Source organism: Gopherus evgoodei, chromosome 7 (genome assembly GCF_007399415.2).
Source record: "Gopherus evgoodei ecotype Sinaloan lineage chromosome 7, rGopEvg1_v1.p, whole genome shotgun sequence".
NCBI lineage: Eukaryota > Metazoa > Chordata > Testudines > Testudinidae > Gopherus > Gopherus evgoodei.
This window is the reverse complement of record NC_044328.1, coordinates 61,376,478-61,400,701: the sequence shown is the minus strand read 5'-3', so window position 1 is coordinate 61,400,701 and position 24,224 is coordinate 61,376,478. Positions and strand designations below refer to the sequence as shown.

The following is a 24,224-nucleotide window of genomic DNA, read 5'->3' as shown; positions in this document are numbered from 1 at the left end:
ACATAATGGAGTTTTGAAGAGATTATTGTCAGGAGCCATAAAGATCAATTTTTCAGCAATAGTGTCTTCCAAAATGCAGGCTTCCTAAAATGGTTATTTTTCACTAGGACAAGTAATACAGCCAAATCAGTTTCTGAGGCAGATTGTGGCTTCATGACAATATACTTATTTCTGCTGAGAATGCTGTTCTTAGCAAACAATTTAATTTTTAGCTTTTTTACTATTTGTGAATTATCTGTTAACAAACTAAATGCTCCTGCCATCCAAATAAGAAGTAATTATAACTTACATTTTTTCATTATTCTACATTTGTCATCTAACTCTGAATGTGTGAGTATTTTGCGGTGTCTGAGTTGTTCCTTAACTATCTGGCTTCAACTCCTGATAATTGATCATTAGCGGTTGCTGATGGAGTGGGCACTGAAATCACATGGGATATTTTCTGCTTTGGAAGACTGGCTTTTCATGAATGTTCTTGCAAACAAAAAATCATTGTGTAAAAGTTAGTTGAAAATGAATAAAAAGGATTACAAACTATATTTGTGTGTGAACTTTCTTCATTTTTCTGCCCAGTATTCTGAGTTTTAGTGCTTATTAACAGAAGCCTATAAGGATACCCTGCTTGATTGCTGAGACAGCATGTAACAGAATCCATGCTGACAGTAAGCTTTCCACTGTCCCTCCTCCTCCACCCTTATAGTATTTCTTTTAGGATTTAAACAGCATTTCCTCGCCGTCAAGGGGCCATGCCAAAGTAATCTGTAAATTTGCTTTGTTTTGCTTCAGACAAGGTGGTGTTTTGTGGTATTTTGTCTCCACCTAAGCAAAGTTCAGGGTTGTTGTTGTGGTTTTTTTCAAATGGCAGTTCATAACATTCAGCAAAGACTCTCCATAAAGAAAATGAAAGAGAGTTTAGCATGGCATTTAATTGAAGAAAAAATATTTACTTTTCAGGTTAATAAATCTGGATACTCACTTTAGTAGAATTCACTGTCAGCTTCTCATCTTCATTTTTACAGATGAGCAAACTTTGAGGTTCAAACTGGTGAAGTGGTTCACCCTAGTCTCACAGCGAATCAGTGGAATTGATGGTAATAGAACCTGGGGTCCCAAATCTTAATCCTTTCCCCCCCACAGCTTGCTTTTTAGAACTTTTGAAGTTCCGTGAGTTTTTGCAGATCTGCTCTTTCAGCTTAAATGCTGCTGCATTGTACCCTTGAGGATGTGTGAGTAACGCATCTATATTTCATTGTAGGAAAATGAATCGTGTTATGTGAAGGCACTGAGGAAGTAGTCATCAGTTCCTGAGAGTAAGAAGGCACTGGTGGAACTCAGGTAGGAAGATTTTTATTCTCAGCTGGTAAAATACATATGGGCCTCTTGTCTTTTCTAGCCGGTGTATCATGGTTTATGCTTTAACCACTCATCTGGTTGCTATCAAGGTTCATCAGGTCTTTTGAGAAGTAGTTCAATTGATGGCAATGACAAAACACTGCTAGCAAACCCCTCGGTATAAAGATTCATTGGCTACCTTGGTTTAATTCTGTTGATTTAATATACAGTACAAACAAATGATGCTTGCACTGGCCTTTTCAGCTGTAAAATAGTTTGTTCTGCACACTCCCAGTAAACATGCACTTATAATAAACAAACTAGCAGTCCCTTAGTAGAAATTCAACAGGAGTTTCAATGAAGTAGTGTTTAGTATTTATATCTAGGTGTAGTGAGGAATGAAAAGTAACAAGAAGTATTTTTTTGTTTATTTGTTTTTGTCATATTTAGACATTTCCTTCAAACTTGTTCTACTCTTTGTTTGATTCACTTTATTTTTTATAGTATTTAAAATACACAAGATGATAGGTTGTTGCATCTCGGCCTTTGGCATAGATCCAGAGTACCTTAGTGGGTTTCAAGTGTTTTCGCAGTGTGGTTCACGTTTTGTCTTATGAATCAACTGCCCTCTCACTTGCTATCATGTAGACCATTTCCACTTCAACTCTCAAGAATGTCTACATGGCACAGCATAGGTGGGGAAGTGACTTTAGGGAAATGTTTAATGTATTTTCAGTTGTTTTTAATGCAAATTAGCAGCTGGAAATGAGGAGGAGGTGTTAGTACCATGTGACCATCCAGCTTGCTGCAGCTCACCAGCCAATGGTCCAAGGATCATAATTTGAGAGCCAGTGTTGAGAGGGATTGACATTAATTATAGAATAGACTTCCCTTATCTATTACTACCAATATTGCTCCCTAGCATTTCAATGATACATCTTGGTGAGGTGCAGACGATTGACCTGAAGCATTTCTTCATCAATGTTTCTTCCCAGTCTCACCTCCAAATGCCCCCTGCTCCCACCCACTGCGTATTTCAAGAACCAAATGAGAAAAAACTGTTTGACCAATATTTATACGCTGGGTGAGTATGTGTGGGGGGAGGGTATAGTGTAAATCTTGCTTCAAGCAGAAAATGCCATCCCAGTTTTGCCTCCGATAATTAGAAACATTTCTGACATGGCCACTAGAACTGGTTAGTGATGTGTTCCTGCCATTTACTGTACTTTTTTTTACTGTAGTGCTGCCTTCCTTTTTGTGTGTTTTTCTCTTTTAAATCAAGAAAACCAAATATTCACTGGTATAGAACTAGCATTGTATGACCCTCCCACTTCCCCCTACATAATGAATGATTGCTTACAAATACTGATAAAAATGGAAGGCTATTATTCAGGGTTATGCTTTTAGTCATCTTTGATCACACTTAGCAGAACTTGCATGGACAAATCCATTCATTAACAGTACTAACAAAAACCAAATTGAAAAATGGGAAGACCAAAAAAAAAGAGAGAGCAATTAACCAAGTCTTCGCTGGAGGGAAAGATCTCTTAATTAGTTATACCAAGTAATAGAATAGTGCAGAACAAGAATGATAAAACCTTGCTTTAGAATACCCTGGGAATATTTTTGTAGCAATGTCCCAAAAGGTTCGTATATGTCTAAAGACTTGACCCTTTCAGTGCAAAATAATATGATGTGTCCAGCCATGGGTTAGAGAATTCAGCCAAATAATCTTTAAAAACAACCTTGTGTATGCTGTCCTGTCCATGGATTCTGGCTTCAAAGGAAAAATTTCCTTTTTCCATTCCATGAAGAAACTCAGGGGAAAGAAGTTCCTGGCTGTGCCTTCAGGTCACATGGTTTCACTGCTGTAGAGCAGGAATGTTTGCTATGGTATTTCCGGAGGCTTCACAGAAAGAGCAGCTTTTTTTTATTTTTTGCCAGCACAAGGACATTGCAATCTGAGAGTGCTAAGAGCTCAAATAATGAGGGTTTCTGTTTAAACTGTGCGAGTGTGTCTTACAGTGCATGTTTTTAATTAAAGAAAAATCAGAAAAACAATGTCAGGCAATGTTTTTGTTGTTGCACATGTGTGAGAGAATAAATCAGTTGTTACTGAAATGTGATTCTTGGCAAGCTAAATATTAACGCAAACCCCTCTGTTTAGATGCTCTTAACAGTTCCTTTTGACATGTGTCATTTTAAAAGGCATTCTGGAATCTGTCTTGATAGCTGTCATCTTGCAAACTGGAGTAATGGAAACAAAAGATGATCACTCAAACAAGGTTAGAGGGAAGAGCCATTCCCTAAGTCTTGCTGTCACAGTGAAGAATCCCCAAGTCAAATTAGGAGAGCTTTGAATTAGTTCTGGCTCCTGGGATCCTGCAGTTAAGATTAGGCAAACCTGCTCTTTCTCATTGTAAGAAAAGCACTGAGACTCTGTAAACACCAATCCAGACTGGGCTGGAGGATGAAGTGTGAGGGCCTCAGTCTTGGACAGGATGGGGCCATTCCACTCGAGTGACTGGTTAGTGGAAGCTTTATAGCCATATCGATACAGCTTTATACATGAGTGAGAGTAGTGATTGATGAAATTAGAGGCGAACATACCAATCCCATTGCAATTGCACAATGTGACACCGTGGCCTTGTTTAAACTTCAAAAATATATACCTGCTTTCAAGGACTGTATTGAAACAGCATTGCAAAATTTCATACTGTAGATGCATTTAGCCAGGGAAGAGCCATCAGCCCTGAAAACAGCAAACAGGCTTCTTGTAGAGGAAGTAATCTTCCTTCTGTTAAAAAGGAGTTCTATGGACTTCTCTGAAAACTTTCCGTCTTCTTTTAATCTCTCATTAATGCTGTTTGGACAATGGTAAGTATAATCCATGAAAAAAATGAAATAAATGAAAAGAACTTGGTTAAAAAATTACTGAAATTGTCAGGTTTTTTTTTTTGTTTGAAAAAAAATAAATTTAAAAAACCTAACTTTTCAGATTTTCATTGAAATTAGAAAATTTTGAACAATTCTGTGAAAATACTCACCTTTAAAAATGGAAGGCCATTTTTCATGAACAAAAAATGCTTTTGACATGCTCCTTTAAATTATAAAATGGTAACTTCTAGAGGCCCCAGCAGAGGTCTGGGACACATTATGCTAGACGCTACACATAGTAAGACTCAGTCCTTGTCCTGGAGATCATACACTCGAAAGAGACAAGACAGAGAAAGGGCAGGGAAAAGAAATAGCATTACCCCCATGTCATGGTTGTGGAACTGAGGCAAGGAGAGATTAAGTGATTTGCATGAGGTCAAAGAGGAAGTCTGTAAGTGAATCTAAAATTGAGCCCAGAGCTCCTGCATCCCAGACCAGCTCATTAACCAAAAACCATCCTTGTCTTTTAAGCTTTTCTTCAACAGTTTATCTTGTGAATGGATATTCCTATTGAATGAGACTATCTTGGTCTGCAAATGCAGTCTCAGTGGCTTTATTGAAACCAGAATATTTTCCTGTTCCAGTAAACTCTGGGATATTGATCACACCAGGTGCCACCTTTCTGTCTCAGCTATTAGCATTGAACTCCTGTGACTTGTGTCCAGGATCTGTTGGGAAAGTCTGACAGAAAGGAGTAAAAGATACTGGGTGGAGAAGACCCTTACAAGGGGAAGAGGAGGAGATACAATCTTCCAGTTGGCAGGTGAGAAAACAATAAAACCCAGGACAACAGTGGATGACAAAGAAAGGAGGAGAGTAGAAGAGGACAAGAAGAAGTAGGAGCTGTGAGGGAGGAAAGGAACGGAAGAGATTAAGAAAAAAGCAGGGCTCATAGAAGGAAAATATTACATGAAAGGAAAGGCAGGAGCCAGTAACCTGTCTAGGGAGAAGTAAATGTACCAAACCATGGGTCTCAAGGCTGCAGCAGGTGTGGGTGGGAAGTAACAGCAGTTCTGGGTTTTGGAACTGGAAATGGAGGTCACACGCTATTCATCTTTTCTTCCATTATTTTCCCCAAGACCAAATGGAAGTACAGGTCACAGCTCTACCTCTCAGCGAATAGGGTCTTACTAGGTCGTCCTGCAGCATGCACCATTGGATGAATTGAATTGTTAAGGCGAGCCTTAAGCGTTAAGGGATCGTGTGATAACGTCACTGTTAAAGATCAGTGATCAACAAAGAGACCCAAATAAACATGTACATCAGGGATCGGCAACCTTTGGCCAGCTGCCCGCCAGGGTAAGCACCCTGGCGGGCCAGGTCAGTTTGTTTACCTGGCGCGTTCGCAGGTTCAGCCAATCGTGGCTCCCACTGGCTGTGATTTGCTGCTCCAGACCAATGGGGATGGCGGGAAGCGGCGGGCAACGCATCCCTTGGCCTGTGCTGCTTCCCACAGCCCCCATTGGCCTGGAGTAGCGAATTGCAGCCAGCCGGAGCCGTGATTGACCAAACCTGTGGATGCAGCAGGTAAACAAACTGGCCCATCCCACCAGGGTGCTTACCCTGGCGGGCCACGTGCCAAAGGTTGCCGATCTCTGATGTACATATTCAATGTGAGAGAGCAGTTAGAAAACCCCGCATGTCACTCTGGCCTTCTGAGAGGCTATTTTTAGCCATAGTATGCTGGCCAGATCTGTGGGTGTTTGGAAAGATCTACAGGCATACTAGAGGGCTTAGGTCAAATACTCTTCCTTGATAAGCAGATGTTTCTTATCTCTCCTCCCCTTTACCATCAAGAGGTCACCACAGCAGATGTGTTTAACTGTTCCTGTAGATTGGTCCCTGAAAAGCAATTGACATATTCAGGAAATGGAAATGGTCCAGGAATGCCTTTAGATCAGAAGAGTTCTCTCCACACTCAGCGCAGGCTGCAGGTTATATTCAGTGACTTTTCGGCCTCTCTTGGGTACTTTAGCCTGGTTTGGAGGAAACTGTAGGGCTTGTTGCACTTACTATGAAGGCTTTATCCTCTAGCAGCTGTATAGTGGTTGTGAGAATAAAGAAACTGGATGCCATATTTTACAGCACACCACTAACTAGTCCTGCTCTGCTTTTCCTGAGTGTAGCTTGGAATGAAGAAAAGAAAGTCTCCTTGCCTGGGAAGAGACTGTAGTTCCCCTTTGGAAGGGGAACATGGCATACAATGCAATTTCAGTGAATTAATCTCCATCTTAACCTCCATGAATTGATATTCCGTTTTACTCCAAAGCTCTTGATTGGCCTGTAAAAACTCATGCCTAGTTTGTCCTTTAGGGACATCTCAAGAAAGAGACAATGTCTGTAGGTTTGTCGTGACCGAAGAAATAGAAGCCAACAACAGGCAGATGTGCAGGTCAGAAAGCTATGTAGTTCCTGTAAACTGAAGAGTAGTTTGCACCTGCGCTGTGTATTCCCTTTGTACACAGTGACTATTTAGGAAGTGCTCTCTTGCGTTCATTAAATTTTGTAAATTTGGACAGGCTGCAGCAAGTGCTACCTTGGGCAGCAGTGTTAGCACTGTCTGGTTCCTTAGCCTACCATGCATCAGGGCTTGAAACCCATAAGTTTGGGTTGATACCTGCATTGAACCTAAAAATGGTTAGGTTTTTTAATGCTGTATTTTTTGCGGGGGGGGGGGGGGGGGTCTTACCAACTTGTTGCAAGACTACTCCCCAGACACTAGTGGAGTTTCATTTAGAGATTAGAAGTGTACACTGTAGTTTTCCTTCAAACCCCAAAGGATTTGCAGCTGAGGAATCCAGAGCAAACTACTGTGTCCTGAGTCATTAAAAAAAAAATCATTTGAAGGTTGCCTCCGTTGGGGTGGCATAGACTAGAACCCATCGGCCTGTGCCTAGAGAAGTCAAGTGACAGGAAAAACAATGTACAGGTAAAATGACTCCTTAAATAATATTAGTTTTTTACACTGGAAACAAATAGTGTCTTAATTAGGTTAAATATAAGTGTGCCAGATTTTTAAGCATGTACACCTCTACCTTGATATAACGCTGTCCTTGGGAGCCAAAAAATCATACTGCGTTATAGGTAAAACTGCGTTATATTGAACTTGCTTTGATCCATCGGAGTGCACAGCCTCCCCCCCACCCCCGAGCACTGCTTTACCACGTTATATCCGAATTCGTGTTATATTGGGTTGCGTTATTTCGAGGGAGAGGTGTATTTCCTTCAAAAAAAAAAGTTGAAACAGAGGAGAAATGAACACAGATAAATATAGAGAAATATCCAACTAACTCTGTATTGGATAGAACTGAATAAACCTTTATTAACCTTATGCTTGAGTTGTCTTCAAGGCTGTCACATGTAACAGCCTGGTAAATGCCCAATTGGAATAAAAGACACTAACATGACTTCTTAGATAGTGCGAACATTGTATGTGAGTTTCATTTCCTGGAGGTAAAATGTCTCAGTGCTTTCCCTTGTCTCTTAGTTTATCTTGCCATTATCTGAGAATCCAAAGGGAGTTTCTGCAGCTCATTTTTTTTAAACGGAAGTTTATTTTTGGGAGGCTATTTTTCATGCACAGACTTAGCCATCGAAAGTCATCTTAAGCCCTGTAGACCTTTGTAAGGAAATCTTGTATATGGTAGACCAAAGGGACTCACAGTTTAAACAAACTTTTCACAGGCTACACTTTTTTTATTGAATTTCACAGTGATTGGGAAAGATGGAGTTTCCCGGTAACGAAAAGCGGGCAGAATAGGTTCTATTTTTGACACTCCATTCTTAGAACTGTGGAAGTTATACTGACATAACTGCACCAGTGTGAACCCCCTAATATAGACACGCTACGACCTGATTCCATTCTGCCTGGGATAAATTATACTGTGTAGCACTTCCACATCAGGAATTTGTGTTACGCAAGTGCAAAAAGAAAATCTCAGTATAGACAGGCCCTTAGTTTGGTGTACCTTCCTCTGAAAATAGGGCTTTTTGTGGGGTGTTTTTTGTTTCTGTTTGGGCTTTTTTTTTTTGTCTGCACTGCTTTAAAGCAAACTAAGAGGAATTTTCAAATACTCTATCATCATGTAACCTTTCAGGATGCTTGTTGCTGTATCCTGTACTAGAAAACATTTTATTTTGCTATGGAAAAGATCCAAGCATAGTTTTGTGCCCTTTTAAAGGGTGTTAGCATGCATTTTTTCTTTGTGTGTAGAGAAATAAATAAGATACTGTCCGTGTCTTATTTTTTTTCTCCTATATGAAAACAGTTTATTGGCTAACATTGGCTACATTTTTACTTTTTTTCTTAATCTTGTTTGTCTGTTCAGAGTGTTCTTCCAGCTATCAGAAATGTATTGTTCTAGGGGTCTTTCATAAGCTGTTCTAGGAATTGGCATGTTTTAGTGAAATGCATGTTGAAGGGACAATTGGATAGTATGACTTGTGTGGCATATGTTTCTATAAAATTAAACAAAGCATAATACAAGGGTTCTGAAACTGGGGGTTGGGATCCCTCAGGGGGGTCACAAGGTTATTACATGGGGGGGTCGCAAGCTGTCAACCTCCACCCCAAACCCCGCTTTGCCTCCAGCATGTATAATGGTATTAAATATATACAAAGTGTTTTTAATTTATAAGGGAGGGGTCACACTCAGAGGCTTGCTATGTGAAAGGGGTCACCAGTAAAAAAAAGTTTGAGAGCCACTGGCATAATACAAACACATGGACTAGATTCTGGATGGTGAAATGTACTTCTGTTCACACCACCTTTATACCATATAAGCTTTGATACATAGACACATTGCGATTTCATTCTTAACTCTGAAGCTTTGCTGCTGCTCCCTGTGCAGCGGCCCAAGTGATGGGGCAGGAAGTGGGACAGGAGTGCAGAGCAGTCCCTGCAGGGGAAGAGGAAGTCCTATCCCTCCCTAGCCCAGCCAGGACTAACAACTGGAGTCCGAGTCATGGTAGAATCCCTGGCTATGGCATCTTTAGCCCTGCCCTGCCATCCCTGACAGATTTCACAGATGAGATCAGATTTCACGGTTCATGATGCATTTTTCACGGCTGTGAATTTGGTAGGGCCTTAGATACATCCCAAAACACAGTTCGGGGCTGTACTTTTTAGGAGGGCTCCATTATATTATTCCTCCTGCCTACTTCTGACCTGGGACAGTTCCAAAACATGTGAGCCTGTGAGAGACCCACAGGCCCTATTAATTTTTGTTTTCTTTCTCTGACACCCTCCCCGCTCCAATTCTGTAATATTCTGTTTGCAATGGAGTGACCAGTATTGCACAGAATACAGTAGGTGTGGCTGCACCACTGATTTCCATAGTGGCATTATAATACTTTCTGTATGAACCTCCATTGCAGTGTGATATGAGATACTTCATTCTCCATACTCATTCCACCTTTGGTCTCTCTGCTGAGACTACCAGTAGGGCTGCTAAATAGGGTGTAGTTTTCCTTTGTTTAGTCATATTGATTCTTGCTCACTAGGAGCTGGCGTGAGCCCATCGAACATCTGTCAGATGGTAGTGCCTTTCAGACATTAACATCCTGGACCTGGTTTGAACTGATGATTTAAAGGTGAAATGCTCCTTATTCCCATTACCAGTCCTTAGAGCCATCTCCTCCTTCCCATCCCTGCACTCACAGCTGTTTATCTGCTGCCTTAGCTCTTGCAGCTCCCCTGAAATCCCCAGAGTACCAGTGGTCCCTGTTTCTTCCATCTGCTGTCTGTAGTGGCACTAGTAAGCCCTGCAAGCTTTTCTCTTATCAATCATGCTGTAGTAGCATTCAGAGCACTTCAGTGTCTATGCTTTGGCAGGCAATAGAAAAGAAACAGGCTGTAAAATAGCCAGGTTCTCCAGATGCACAGGAGATCAGGATGTGAAAGGGCCTGTCAATAGTAGGAAACTGTGTGTACGGGGAGGGGGAAGTATTATGTCTGAGTGAGTGGGTGGACTAGGACAGTACTATTGAATGAGGAGGTGAGTAGCAGTATGAAAGACGAAAAGGCCTGATTATTCCAGATGTAGGCTTGCCACCATAAATGGTTTTCATTTCCTGTAGTGTATTTTCTTCTGTTCTTTAGAATACTACCAAAATACACTCTTTTTCTTTAATTTTTCCAGAGTATTTTCTCTCAGATTTAAGCTGCTTCATTATGAGGGAGATGAGTAGCCCAGTGTCCTAACTGGGGAATGAAAAGAGAAATTAACCTTAAATACAAGTTTAGAAACCCACAGAATTCCACAGGGGGAAAGTTTGCTCTTGATCTCAACCCGCTGCCCCAATCACTTTCTGGTGACGAATGCCCTTGCTTGTTGGTTAGCAAATGTTCACTGTTGAATTATACATTGGTTATAGGAGAGTATCAGACTGGTATCCCTCAGTGCCAGTAGTTATGAAAAAAGTTAAAGATATGCAATACTCATCTAGAAACAGGAATTATGTCAAAACAAAACTGAAAAGCCAGAGTTTGTGTATTAAACTTTGGAAAACCATAGCACAGCAAAGCCTACAAGCCACATCCTCAGCTGCTGTACATTGGCCTAGTTCTGTTGACTTCAGTAGGTTTAGTGGCAACTATATGTATTTACATAAGCTGAGACATTATATGGCCTGTAATTCTTGGGATATTTCCCAGTGTTAGTCACAGTGGGGGAGTTGCCAGCATAGAGAAGGGGTGTGTGTGTGTGTGTGTGTGTGTGTGTGTGTGTGTGTGTGTGTGTGTGTGTGTGTGTGTGTGTGTGTGTGTGTGTGTGAAAGAGAGAGAGAAAATTCTGCAATATCTAGTGAAAGCTAGACCAGTCTAGTCTTTTAATGAAATATCAAAATGCTTCCTCAGCACATTTCATACCAACTCTTCTGTAACTTGATTCAATGGTCCTCAAATTATTTCTTCCCTCCAAAGTTTTTCTGTGTCGCACACAGACCTTAATGCATCACTGATACTAACTCACTTGCTGTTTAAAAAGTAATTTTTCCATTTAGCCAGTATCCTCAAAAAGACAATATCAACCTTCATTAGTTGTAAAATTGCTTTTATTAAACTAACTTGGGGGATTGTATCTGTGCTAAAGACAGAGCTGAATAATAATTTGTCTCTTGGAATTAATTTGAAATTTCAGCAGCATTGAACAATATTTTAGTGGCAGCATAATCCTGTACGTTTCATATTAAGTCTGCAGATAGTGCTGCTACTAAAAGAACCTTAAAGTAGTTAAATGACACTATAGCACCACAGTATTACATTCAAGTCATTAGGAGGCATTTTATAGGATAGAGGATATTTGGCAGAATGTCAAGGGTGAATTGTATAAACTGTGTTTACTTTGCCTTTCCAAATACATAGATTAGAGGTTTTATAAAAACAATTACACCTAACGGACCAAAGCGCTTACTCTTCCTCAGCCCAGAACATCATCTGTCTGCTGCTTGTACTGCTCTCTCTCTCTCTCTCTCTCACACTCACACACACACAGAGTTCATCTGGTAGATGGCATAATGGGGAACAGACCAGTTTTACAAAGAATATCTCCTTAAAGATTTTCTCTGTTGAGGCCAACTGGTAATTCTACATTTATTGAGAGTTTGTCTGATCTAATCTAAGCAGCCAGTGGCTAGGTGCATAATTGAAGATTTGGTCTTCCTATAAAGCATCAGATACTGGCAAGGTTCAGAATGAAGGCCAGGACTTTCAAACATACAAGGCTAAATATGGAGATTTTGAAAGGCACAACGGGCAATTAGGCCCCCATTGCCTGTTGAAAACACAATGGGGAGTGGGCATCTATCTCCCCTTCGTGCCTTTTGAAAATCTCCCTCTAAATTCATATTTAGATAGCTTAATCAGTGTGTTTATTTTTCAAAAGCACAGAACACCAGAAGGCCCTGTTGACTTCAGTGAGGCTACGTCTACACTACAGCATAAAATCGAAATAACTAAAACCGGTTTTATAAAACCGATATTATAAAATCGATTTTATGCGTCCACACTAGGGCACATTAATTTGGTGGTCTGCATCTATGGTCCGAGGCTAGCGTCGATTTTTGGAGCGGTGCACTGTGGGGAGCTACTGTAAAATGATGAGGCCAATAACTTCGATTTCCGTCCACACTAACCCTAAATCGATATAGTAATATCGATTTTAGCGTTACTCCTCTCATTGGGGAGGAGTACAGAAATCGATTTTAAGAGCCCTTAAAATCGATTTAAAATGTGTTGTAGTGTGGACGGGTACAGCGTTAAATCGATTTAACTGCGTAGTGTGAACCAGGGCTGAGAGATATTAGATGCTCAGCAGTTCTGAAAATCCAGCTACTTATTTATCTTGGCCTAAGTAGATAGATTCTGTACAGTATGGCAACTCTGTTTCCCTCTTGCTATGTTCCATGTCATTGGAAATTTTTTAAAATGGCAGGAGCGATGCTGACGGCAACTTGCCAATCCTATAAACAGTGCATAGTGCTGGTGGTTGAGAAGGTTGCAGCCTAAAGCAAGATGCAATAATAAATTAGAAGAATGAGATACGGTAACATTTTAAAAAGTTCATATTTTTTAATGTGATGGCAAGATCTTGCCACCCAAATCCACTATGTTGCTTAACCTCTGCAAAAGAACTTGGCAAATTTACCTCGCCTATCAAATGTGTGATCCTTGCCAAGCACCTGTAGTTTTTGCTAGTGTTTTGCTGCACTGAGGACAGAATACAGTGCAAGCTGTGATGCTATATAATGATCACCATTAGAAAGTTAGCATTTACCAGCAGCTAACACACCTGCATGTCTGAGACACTGCATGCTCCAAATGTGATGGAGATGGTGGTATCTTAGTATAAACCTATATATGAAACTAATAACAGCTGTTCAAGGTTGATAGAATTGAATATGATGTAAAGGCAAGGGGATGCTGACAGGGTGTTGTGTGTGAGGGCTCTCTGAATTTGGAATGCATTGTGTGTGGGTGTGTGTGCGCGCGCGCACTTGGGGTGGGGGGAGTGAACCTTGGGTTTGATCATGTTAATGGTTTGGGTTTGCAAATGGATTAAATTCATCCATGTCAGAGTATCATGAATGGCGTAAGCACCATGTAAACACTTATAACAGAAGTTAAGTAAGACTTAAGTGATGAATAGACCTAGTCCTGGCCCTCTGCACAGAGGTAATTTCCACCCAAATCAGAGCAGATGGTCATTTCACAGTTTTGGTGTTGGTTTAAAAGTAATCATCCTTCATTTTAAAATGAGCAGCAAGAGCTTAGCTTTCTGCTCCACGTTGCTCTCGTGTTGGATGAGTTTTTGAAGTGAAAGTCAATGGGTATTTTCCCAGAAATTTCCCTAGACAAACAGATCTCAGCTGGGGATTGGTCTCTAGTGACCTAGGAGGCTGGTGATTAATCATGAGCTGTCATTTTAAAGTAAAAATAGAGAACTTAAAATATTTATTGTAAAACTAAAATGCAAGAAAGGTGTCAGCATAGTGATCTCTTAGGAGAAAATAGGGCAAAATACATAATTATCTTACGTTGTTCCCCTTATTGGATCAATAAATATTTCCCGTGTCCATTTCAAAAAGCAAATGGGTGTCCAGAAACTGCTATTAGATTGTCTGTCTGATATATTTTAAAGTGGATTTCTAAGTGGGTTAAGTGTAACATGATGTGGTTTTCAAACTGTGGGGTTGGAATCCCAAAGTGGGTCACGACCCCCTTTTAATGGGATCTCCAGGGCTGGCTTAGCCTTGCTGGGGCCTGGAGCTGAAGCCAAAGCCTGAGCCCCACTGCTCAGGGCCAGAGCCGAAGTCCGAGGACTTCAGCCCTGGACAGTGGGGCTCAGGTTACAAGCTGCCTGCCTGAGCTGAAGCCCTTGAGCTTGGGCTTTGGCCCTCCCAACTGGGGCAGCAGGACTTGGCTGGGCTCAGTCTTCAGTTCCCCCTCCTGGGGTCATGAAGTAATTTTTGTTGTCAGAAGTGGGTCGCAGTGCAATGAAGTTTGATAACTCCTGCACTAGCCTGAAATAAAGCTGGAGACCTTCTCTTAGCCCTACTCCTGCCTGAAGGGCCCAGGCATACATGGTGAAATAGAAGTAACACAGAGTTCAGGCTGGGCAGAAACCTTAACCCTGTGCCACCCCAGACTTTTAAAGCATGCTTTTATTTGCTTAACATCACCCTGCCAATTCAATTGCCCTTTCAGCATATCTATGGCAGGATCAACTCCCGTTTTCAAGTTTTGTAGTTAGGGTTTGGATGATCCAACAGCTGAAAATTTCAGTCAAAGCAGGAAATAATCTTGCCAGTCTCAATGATGGTAAATAATTGAAAACCATTTCTCCCCTAGTATCAGAGTCTGGATCTGTAAAAGCAGCAGAGTCCTGTGGCACCTTATAGACTAACAGACGTATTGGAGCATGAGCTTTCGTGGGTGAATACCCATTTCGGACATGCATCCGACAAAGTGGGTATTTACCCATGAAAGCTCATGCCTGTTAGTCTGTAAGGTGCCACAGGACTCTGCTGCTTTTATTTCTCCCCTAGTTCACTGGAGGCAGATATCTGGAACACAGACTCCTTTGGCATTCTGTGACATGCAATTTCACCCGTTGTGGGCTGTTTGGATAGACTAATTTTGAAACTGTGTTGGCCTAGTATTTGGTCTGGAAACTTGCCACACTGTGCTTAAATTCCCTTGTCTGACTGTTAAAACTAGACTTTCAATGAAGCTTGAGTGCAATAAACTAAACCAGCTACACCTACAGCTCATTAAGCCCTTATGAGTGTTAGGGAGGTAGTGAGCATAGCATGGCTGATAACAAACACAAATGTCTACATAAGATTATACATATTTCACAGGCTTTACTACTTATTACAGAGTCGATTGGATGCTTCTTTATGTAGATATGGAGAGGGTAGCGCACATGCCCTGTGCTGCCTTGGTAAAATTTGTTGACTATGCTGTCAGTTTAATTTATCTTTATTTACAGATCAGTGGATAGTGCAATGCTCCGCTGGCATCCAAGAGATTTCTAACATTTTATCTGTAAGGCTCTGAGGCAAAATTAAAAAAAAAAATGTTTCTAAGTGAAGTTACTAAATAATTTAAGATCATATGTTTATATAATTAAGGCTTTTTCCAGGCAGTATATAGAGGTTTATGTAAGAAACTGGGACTTATGTCATGTTATCATATGTCTTCATATCTGTTGCCAGGCAGCAACCCATGACAACATAATGTGATGGAATTTTTTTAGCTATTATCCTGCTGAGAGCTACACTGGTAAAAGTATTACAGTATGTTTATAGGCAGATTTTGGGGTCAGCGGAAATGACATCAGACCACTGGTGGGGCAATGCGGGGAGAGTCTTTAATTATACATCTGTACAGAACCTAGTACGCTGCTGACTGGGCAGTGTGAGAATACAGGTAATAGTAATAACAATGCAAATTCATATTGGTGGTACATTATAAAGGCTGCTAGATACGCATGTTTCTGTTTTCTGGTATCTTACACAACATGCAGATTCCAAGGATGAAGGGTCTTATTCCTGGGAAAAGTACTTTGTCAAGTACAAATTAAGCCTATTCTTTGAGGAAGAGGAACATCTATAGCAAATACTGCCCCTCCACCTCTTCCCCTTCCCCCAAAATATAGCAGTTTATCCTAGGTTCATTCTGCAGTTGTAGCTTAATACAAACAGCAAAAAACATTAGGTTACCAGTAGCAATAAATGCTACTCAAATTATGGATAAGTGCTCTTGCACTTGGACTGCAACTAATTACCTTTGATTCCTTCTGTAATTGGATGATGATTACATAGAATAGTGTTTGTATTGGCAATTTTATAATTTATAAGTTTCTGGACTTGAAGGGTGGGTAGGTGTGTGCAAGTCTACATATGTCTGCAATGTTTAATATTTCTGTGAAGTGAAGTCTTGTTGATACATTTATATTAACATATTATACCCAACTTGCATAGTGATGGATACATAAAAGAATTATTAGAGTTTGGGGACAATTATATTTAAAGGTACACCTGTACCCCGATATAACAAGACACCATATAACACAAATTCAGATATAACGTGGTAAAGCAGTGCTCCAGGGGGCGGGGCTGCGCTCCCTAGCAGATCAAAGCAAGTTTGATATAATGCGGTTTCACCTATAACACGGTGAGATTTTCTGGCTCCCAAGGACAGCGTTATATCAAGGTAGAGGTGTACTAGATGTTAAAATAGAAGCTAAAATCTAGCATTTTAAATTCAGTCTTCTTATGACTAAGTTAAATGTTTGAAAAGTGGCCAATGTCTGGGATCTTGTTAAAGTACTAATATGTGTGTGAGAGAAGTTTGGATGGACTGTGATTCTTTGCATGAGGGCGCCCCAATATATCTTTGACAAAAGTTAGTAACAATATTACCCCAAAAATCACATGCAGATGTCATACATCCTCTGCAAAATTATTGTGCTATATTTGGAGACAGAACTTGATCATTAAAACACAAAATAGAGGGATTTGAATCCACCTTTGTAAGTACAAATAGGGTGACCAGACAGCAAGTGTGAAAAATCAGGACGGAGTGGGGGATAATAGGCACCTAGATAAGATAAAGCCCTCAGAAATCAGGATTGTCCCTATAAAATCGGGACATCTGGTCACCCTAAGTACACACCTCAATGCAACTTTACTCTGGAGAGGTTCCAATGTGTAGTGTGGTTCACATTGTGCCAGCTGACTGTGTCTGGTATGATCACAGGCTGCCCCACTTCAGATTCTGACCACTGCTATAACATCACAAATTAAAGCCTCCATTTAAAAGTTATAAACACTTAAGACTGAGGATCTAGTTTTCAATGTTTCAAAAATATGGCTAGGTTAGCCCTGTATATACTCATTTTCTACTGAGCTTCTTAAAAAGGTTTTGAACTGTAAGAGGCATAAATTCCCCCATTGATACAACCAGGTCATACCCATTAGTGTATGGGAGTTGTGTGCAACAAGACTGGTAGTCCTCTTAAATGAGTATGAATGTTAACTAAGTTTATTGTCTGCACTGTTCCCAAGTTAACTTTTCAGCTCATACTTGGAGGCGGAGGATGCTTTACTTAGGGGATATCCTTATGGGTTAACCCTCAGAGCATTTTAGAAGTAAGGAGCCTCCTTGGAGTTATCTTTGAATGTTTATCCCTTAGTTGCTCAGTGTGAGTGGTGTTAAGGTAATAACAAATTATGGCTCATTACAGACACTGGCTAACCAGTGACTAGCTTGGTTTCTGTTCTGCTGCCTTTGTGAGTTTATACACAGAGTAGGGAAATACATCCTAGATGGAGCTACTAGAAGGTGAGTGCATAACTGGGTAGAGAACAGTTCCCAGAGAGTAGCTATCAGTGGTTCACAGGCATGCTGGAAGGGTACGTTGAGTGGTGTCTCACAGGGATCAGTTCTGGGTCTGGTTCTGTTCAATATCTTCATCAATGATTTAGATAATGGCATAGAGAGTACACTTACAAAGTTTGCAGACAATACCAAGCTGGGAGGGGTTGCAAGGGCTTTGGAGGGTAGGATTAAAATTCAAAATGATCTGGAGAAATGATATGAAGTAAATAGGATGAACTTCAATAAGGACAAATTGATAGGTTTGCCAGATTTGGTTGAATGTATTCCTGGAGGTTTCATCACATGAGGTTGCAACTATTCCACTAGGAAGGAACAATCAACTGCGCACACATAAAATAGCCAATGGTTGCGTAGGAGGGAGTACTGTGGAAAGGGATCTGAGGGTGATAGTGGATCACGAGCTAAATATGAGTCAACCATTTAACACCATTGTGTTAAAAAAAAAAAACCAAAAAAAAAACCCAAAACCAAACAAACAGAAAAAAGACACACAAAAAAAACCCCACCCTCCATTTTGGGATGTATCAGCAGGAATGTTGTAAGCAAGACATGAGAAGTAATTCTGCTCTACTCTGTGCTGATAGGGCCTCAGCTGGAGTACTGTTTCCTGTTTTGTGCACCACATTTGAGGGAAGATGTGGAGAAATTGGAGAAAATCCAGAGAAGAGCAACAAAAATGATTAAAGGTTTAGAAAACATGACCTATAAGGAAAAAATTACAAATTTGGATTTGTTTAGTCTGGAGAAGACCGAGGGGCTAAATGATAACAGTTTTTAAGTACGTAAAAGGTACTTACAAGGAGGAGGGTGAAAAATTGTTCTTCTTAACCTCTGAGGATAGGATGAGAAGGAATGAGCTTAATTTGCAGCAAGGGAGGTTTAGGTTGGAATTTAAGAAAAAACTTCCTGTCAGAGTAGCTAAGAACTGGAACAAATTGGCTAGGGAGGTTATGGAATCTCCCTCACTGGAGGTTTTTAAGAACAGGTTAGACAAACATCTGTCAGGAATGATCTAATTAATATTTATTCCTGCTTTGAGCGCAGGTGGTTGGACTAGATGACCTATTGCGGTCCCTTCCATTCCTAAACTTCTGTGATTCTGTGTCCCCAGAGAATTAACCAAACTGATCTATTTTATTAAATAAAGCCATTAGGGATTGTCTGAAGAAAGCAGACTTGAATCTGGATTGTGTAATGGCCCAGCATATACTTGTAGTATAATCCAACCTTTGGTTTATTGTTTGTTTTGTTTTTGTTTTTGTTTTGTTTTGACATGCCTCAGTCTTCCATGTCTGCATGTGTCTGTGTTTATAGCATGAATGAAATACCATAAGTTACCATCATCACTGCTATAATGTGAGAAGCACCGAAAGGTGTTTCCTTGTATTAGAAAAACTTCATTGTGTCACTGAGATTCTATATTTTTTTAACTTTTTCAGTCTTACAAATGATTTTAGTTGAATGCTTTTTGTAATTCTCTCTCTTGCATGCACGCACAAAACCCATTATCTTTCCAAAACTTCAGCTAAGAATGTGAGCAAGTGTTATGTTTCTGAAAACGCAAATTGTAAGAATGAGGTATGAAACAAAGTTCCCTATGTTTTCAGGAGAGCTGAGAAAAATGCAAGTGAGGCCGGGTTAGGATATCTGTGGAAATTTAGTGTGTCTGCATCCTCAGGAGCACAAATATTTTTATTGTACTTGAACTTTGTTTCCCAATCTTTAAAACTGGGCTGACTAGCAGAATGTCTTACTGTGATAATGTGGGGAACAGCATTCCCCATTCTGCCCTTTCATTGTGCTTCAGTCCTGATTGTGAGAGACCCTGCTACGAGTAACAGAGTGATTCAGTTCTTCACTCGAAGACTGCCAGAAAGGATGTTGGTTCCTGCCATTTGTGTGACTAGTTTGTGATGTGGTCATGTGTCCACTGGAAGCTGGACAGAGATGAGCAATTTGTTTGAGTGGCCCTACAACAGACATCAAATGCTACCGATTTTGGGTTGCTAACTTCCAGTACTACCACAGAATTAAATCTGAAGGATGTTTCATAATGAACACTGTGCAGACAGGAGGCTGAAATTTTTGCTGCTGGATAAAACCTTGTAGGTGTATTTAGTAAAGTCCTGTATGTGTGGAAGGAGCTCTGAAGGGTTTGTGGCAGGAAAAAAAAAGACTTAATGCAATTGAGAGTGTTTCCGTATGTATATTTAAAAACTAATGCAATACGCTGAGTTTGTGACACATGAACAAGTGTTTTGGATAGATATTCTTCGGATTTAGATACAGGACAGGATTTAATCTAATACGCTCAGACGACAGGTTTAAAAAATTTTTTTTTACCTTTTTAACAGGCTGAGCCCCTGACAGTCTTAAGAGCAGATAACAGTGGTTAGATTGTTGGGGAAATAAGTGTCTTGTGCAGGCATATCAATATTTTAAATACGGTTCGTAAAAAATTGTGGGACATAATCCTATCGAATGAGATACGAGGAGTCTGAAAAACTCTGCTCAATAAACTGATACATTCTTCAGGAAATTGATGATATTTCAAAAGCTGTTTCACCAGATAGTAATCGTTGGCTTAGCTTCCCAAAATGAATGTGGAGTTGGAGCGTTGAGCTTGTATCCGCTTATAATGGTGCCTGTTCTGTATTCAGAATTCTGCGCTTATCTTGTAGGGGGTTCTAACACACAACAAAACTGATAAAAAAAAAAAAAGTTTCAACCACCAGTGATTTCTTGTGACCTTAAGTATCCTTTAGTTTATATATATAGGATTCATTCAAAGAGGATTTGACGTTTTTCTTTTTTTGAGTGACCAAACATACTGGGAAAAAGAGCTCTTGCAATTAAAAGATAAGGACACAAAATCAACACCTAAACAGCAAATCGGTTCTTCTATGCAGCCAAAAATTATTTAGACAATTTGAATGTTTTTTATGCTCGTCTGCCTACACAGATCCTGCATACAATCCTAGTACACCTCTACCTCGATATAACGCTGTCCTTGGGAGCCAAAACATCTTACTGTGTTATAGGTGAAACCGCATTATATTGAACTTGCTTTGATCCACCGGAGTGTACAGCTCACTCCCCCCACCGCTTGCGCAAGCACTGCTTTATCACATTATATCCGAATTCGTGTTATATCGGGTCGTGTTATATTGAGATAGAGGTGTATGTAAAAAGAAAGCAATAACCTAATGTTTCCTAGAATTTGACACTCTTGTGATTAGTCTAGATATTTTTTTTCCTTGTCCTCAAAAATGTGGGAATGAAGCAGTCTTCAGTTCACACAACAGTATTTAGAATTTGCATAGTTACCGATGTGTAGAGAGCACTTAGGAACATTGTTTTTCAACACTGGGCAAGAGTGACCTTATTTGTCCTGTGTAATACAAGTTGTAACCGTTATCTCTGTGAAAATATGAATCACTAGAGCAGTTGTGCTATAGTGAAAAAGACCTTAGGAAAATGTGTTCTTCATTCTTTTTTTTTACTTGCTTGACAACACTCCAGGAGGTCTCTTTCTGCAGCTGCCTGAAGTGGGGATAGCTTTCCAATGTGAATGGAAAGCTGTGGCCTCTGGCAGATCCACTAAGATCTGTGAATGCTCTGGGCTAAAACTTGGGTCTGGACTGTAGGCACAGGGAGCTGCCAGCATTGCTTGGTCACTGTGTTTGTGCAGGTTGCTATTTGTCTCTGCCAGATGCTGTTGGCGTTCAGTGCACTGAACAGCATAGGCAGGTGCTGTCTCCCTGTGCCAAGGCACTGCAACTATGACCAAACATGGACATGAGGGTTTTGTGGGGGGATGTGGGAGGAATGGTAGGGGCAAGATGTCTTAACCATTACTACAGGAGAGTAATGATATGGCTGAAAGGGCTTCGCCACTATTGCAGTGGGGGAGTGGTGTGGCTTACCTGTCATTGGAGCGGGGGAGATGATGGCTGAAATGATGCACCTAATGTGGTTTTCATGTCATCATTACTCAGTGGCATGCCATTGAATTGTCCTGTGTAAAGAAAGGGTGACTCCTTATGCCATGTTGTATTTTTAATAGAGGGGCTATGCTAGGGTTGCCAACCTTCCTGGGTTGTCCTCGAGTCCCCAGGAATTAAAGGTTACCCTTGAATTAAAGATTATCATCTGATGAGACCTCCAGGAATATATCCAACCAGAAGTGGCAACTCTAGGCAATGAATGACCGAGGGCCCCAAAACAAGCTGCTTCAATCGTCTAGAGGAGAGAACAATGCCATTGATTCCTGAAAGCTCTGATAGTGTTTTCAAAGTCAATAGCACTGCAAGAGCCCCTGTGTCAGCTGAGGGGAGGCCAAAACCAGTTCCATTGTTGTTTCTTTTGTGAGCAAGAGGCAATGTTTTGTGTTGCCAGTGTTGGCACTAACTTCTTCCTTTTTGCCGTTCCTCCCCCCCCCTCCTCCCGGGACCTTGGCTTGCTGCTTGTGGGGTGGCAGTAGCAGCTGCTATTGCTGTCCTGTAATTCTTCCATCTCGGTCACAGGGGACTGGAAAGGAAAAGACGGTCTGTCTCAGCAGCAGTCCACCAGCTGCCAGTGCAATGTATAATGCGTAAATTTGCAAAATGCAGCTTTTAATTTTGTTTTGCAGTCAGAATGAAAAACTAGAACACACCACCACTGCCATCACTGATTGATTAATAAAAATTTACATACCTTTTGCCAGTGTTCAAACTCTGACAGAAAGTACTTGGAAATGGCTACAAATAAAAGGATAGAGGAATTTTACAGACTTTCAGACAGAGTAATTAACAATAATATGCTGTATATGAGTATCTGAATATATACTTATGTAAAATGAAGCTGGTGAAGGATACAAAAAAGTGATCTGTGAATAAATGTAAGAAATTGATTCTATTGTTGTTTCTGGGGTCACATTATTACCTTTTTCAGATGTTTGGGCAAAAACTGGGTTTTTCATGAAAATGTTAGTGAATGTGAAAGATCCATGACTTTTAGCACAAATTATTCTCCTGAACATTCATGTTGGAAGCATGTTATTTGCTATTCTTCCTTAGTTGATTGCCAGATCAGAGAGCAGCAAGAATACCGTGAATAGCATATAGTAGAGGTGAACAGGTCATACATGGGCTGAAATTTGTTCTTTGATGAATAACAAATGCATTCATAGAAATCAGGATCTTTCCATGAACAGTCTGCAAAATATTGGCTAAATTTGTTAAAGCATGTATTTGCAACAAATAATTTGACCCAGAAAATAGTGAATAGTTCAGAAGACAATAGCAGTTACAAAAAAAAAAATTATATATCTGTTTCTCTTTAAATACCTTGAAGTCCTTAATCTCATTGGTCTCATAGGCCCGTCAGTGCCTAAACACTAGTACAGTAACATGTCTATGCCAAGTTGTCATGGGGAACAGGAGGCAGTCTGCTTGCAGGCTTCTCTTGGTGGTGGGAGAATTTGGGGCAGCTGACAGTCTCTTCTCCCACGGTTGGTTTCATTGGGGGTAGCTGGCTGAGCTTCTCTTATAGGGGACTCAGGGGAGCCAGCTGCCATGTTGTCTGGCCTGCTTGAGGCTGTACACCTGGGATATCAGTGATGATATCAGATACAAACTGCTGCCCTTCTGTATGTGCTATTGAACAAATCCAAATTTAAGCAACAGCACAAGTATAATCTAATTTTGTTAAAGTGACCATGTTACCATTCCATTAAACATCTGAGAGCATGTGTGTTAGGTTGGCAGTTAAAATTTAACTATTAATTACGAAGGATGGGTTTGAACCAAAGCCTCAGACATTAATGCCCCTGGACTTCGGGGAATTTTGTGGCATGGACCCATCTTCACCAGTAAGGGTGATAGGATGGTATCTTGGACCTGCCATAAAAAGGTCAGTCCTTGTTTTTGTGCACTTGTTGTAATATTACTGTTGACTACCCTTAAATGAAAGCATTAGGAAATTCTACTCACTCCAATCACACCATTCCCAATAAATAAAACCTCCAGGGATGCTGTCAGTATAATTAAGTGTAGGTGCATCTCTGGGATTCCTTGAGGGGAAAAAATTGTTTACAATAGTTTAGAGGATAAATCAAGCATTTTTAACACGATGTCCATCCCCGCTTTGCCCATTCTCTTATATGTGTTGGAAGTTCTTTTTACCAGACATTGAATTGCAGCCTGGGGTATGTTGTACCTTGTCCCAAGGCAAGTATTGTATAAAGAAATTTATTACAGGCTGACCCATTATTCTGACAGCTGTATTACTTTATCAGTTAAAAGCATGAGTGGAGTGTCGCTTGCATGTGTGCAAGGACAAGCCCAAAACCTTCAAATCTTTGTCTTAATATTGTAGAGTCTATGTATTCTTGGCTCTTTAGGAGGTAAGAGGGAGGCAGGGATGAAGGAGGTAATGAGTTTTGCTCAAAAATGCCTTCTAGTTTTTTAAAATACATGTGAAATATTTGATTATAAGGTAAAAATGGTGGTTAGTTCTGCCACTCAATTGAGACATAAATGTGATTTAGCAGAACAGCGATCTTTGT

At 40.4% G+C, this 24,224-nt stretch overlaps 1 protein-coding gene across 14 annotated transcripts in view; it reads left to right on the top strand.

The window, feature by feature from the left end:
• The window catches only part of ZMIZ1 (zinc finger MIZ-type containing 1), a 508,413-nt gene that overhangs the window by 176,642 nt on the left and 307,547 nt on the right, over positions 1-24,224 (top strand). For all 14 annotated transcript variants that reach the window (XM_030569259.1, XM_030569249.1, XM_030569248.1 and 11 more), the window contains one exon: positions 1,256-1,335. The gene's annotated coding sequence lies outside the window, so the exon portion shown is untranslated. The remainder of the gene's footprint in view (positions 1-1,255; positions 1,336-24,224) is intronic.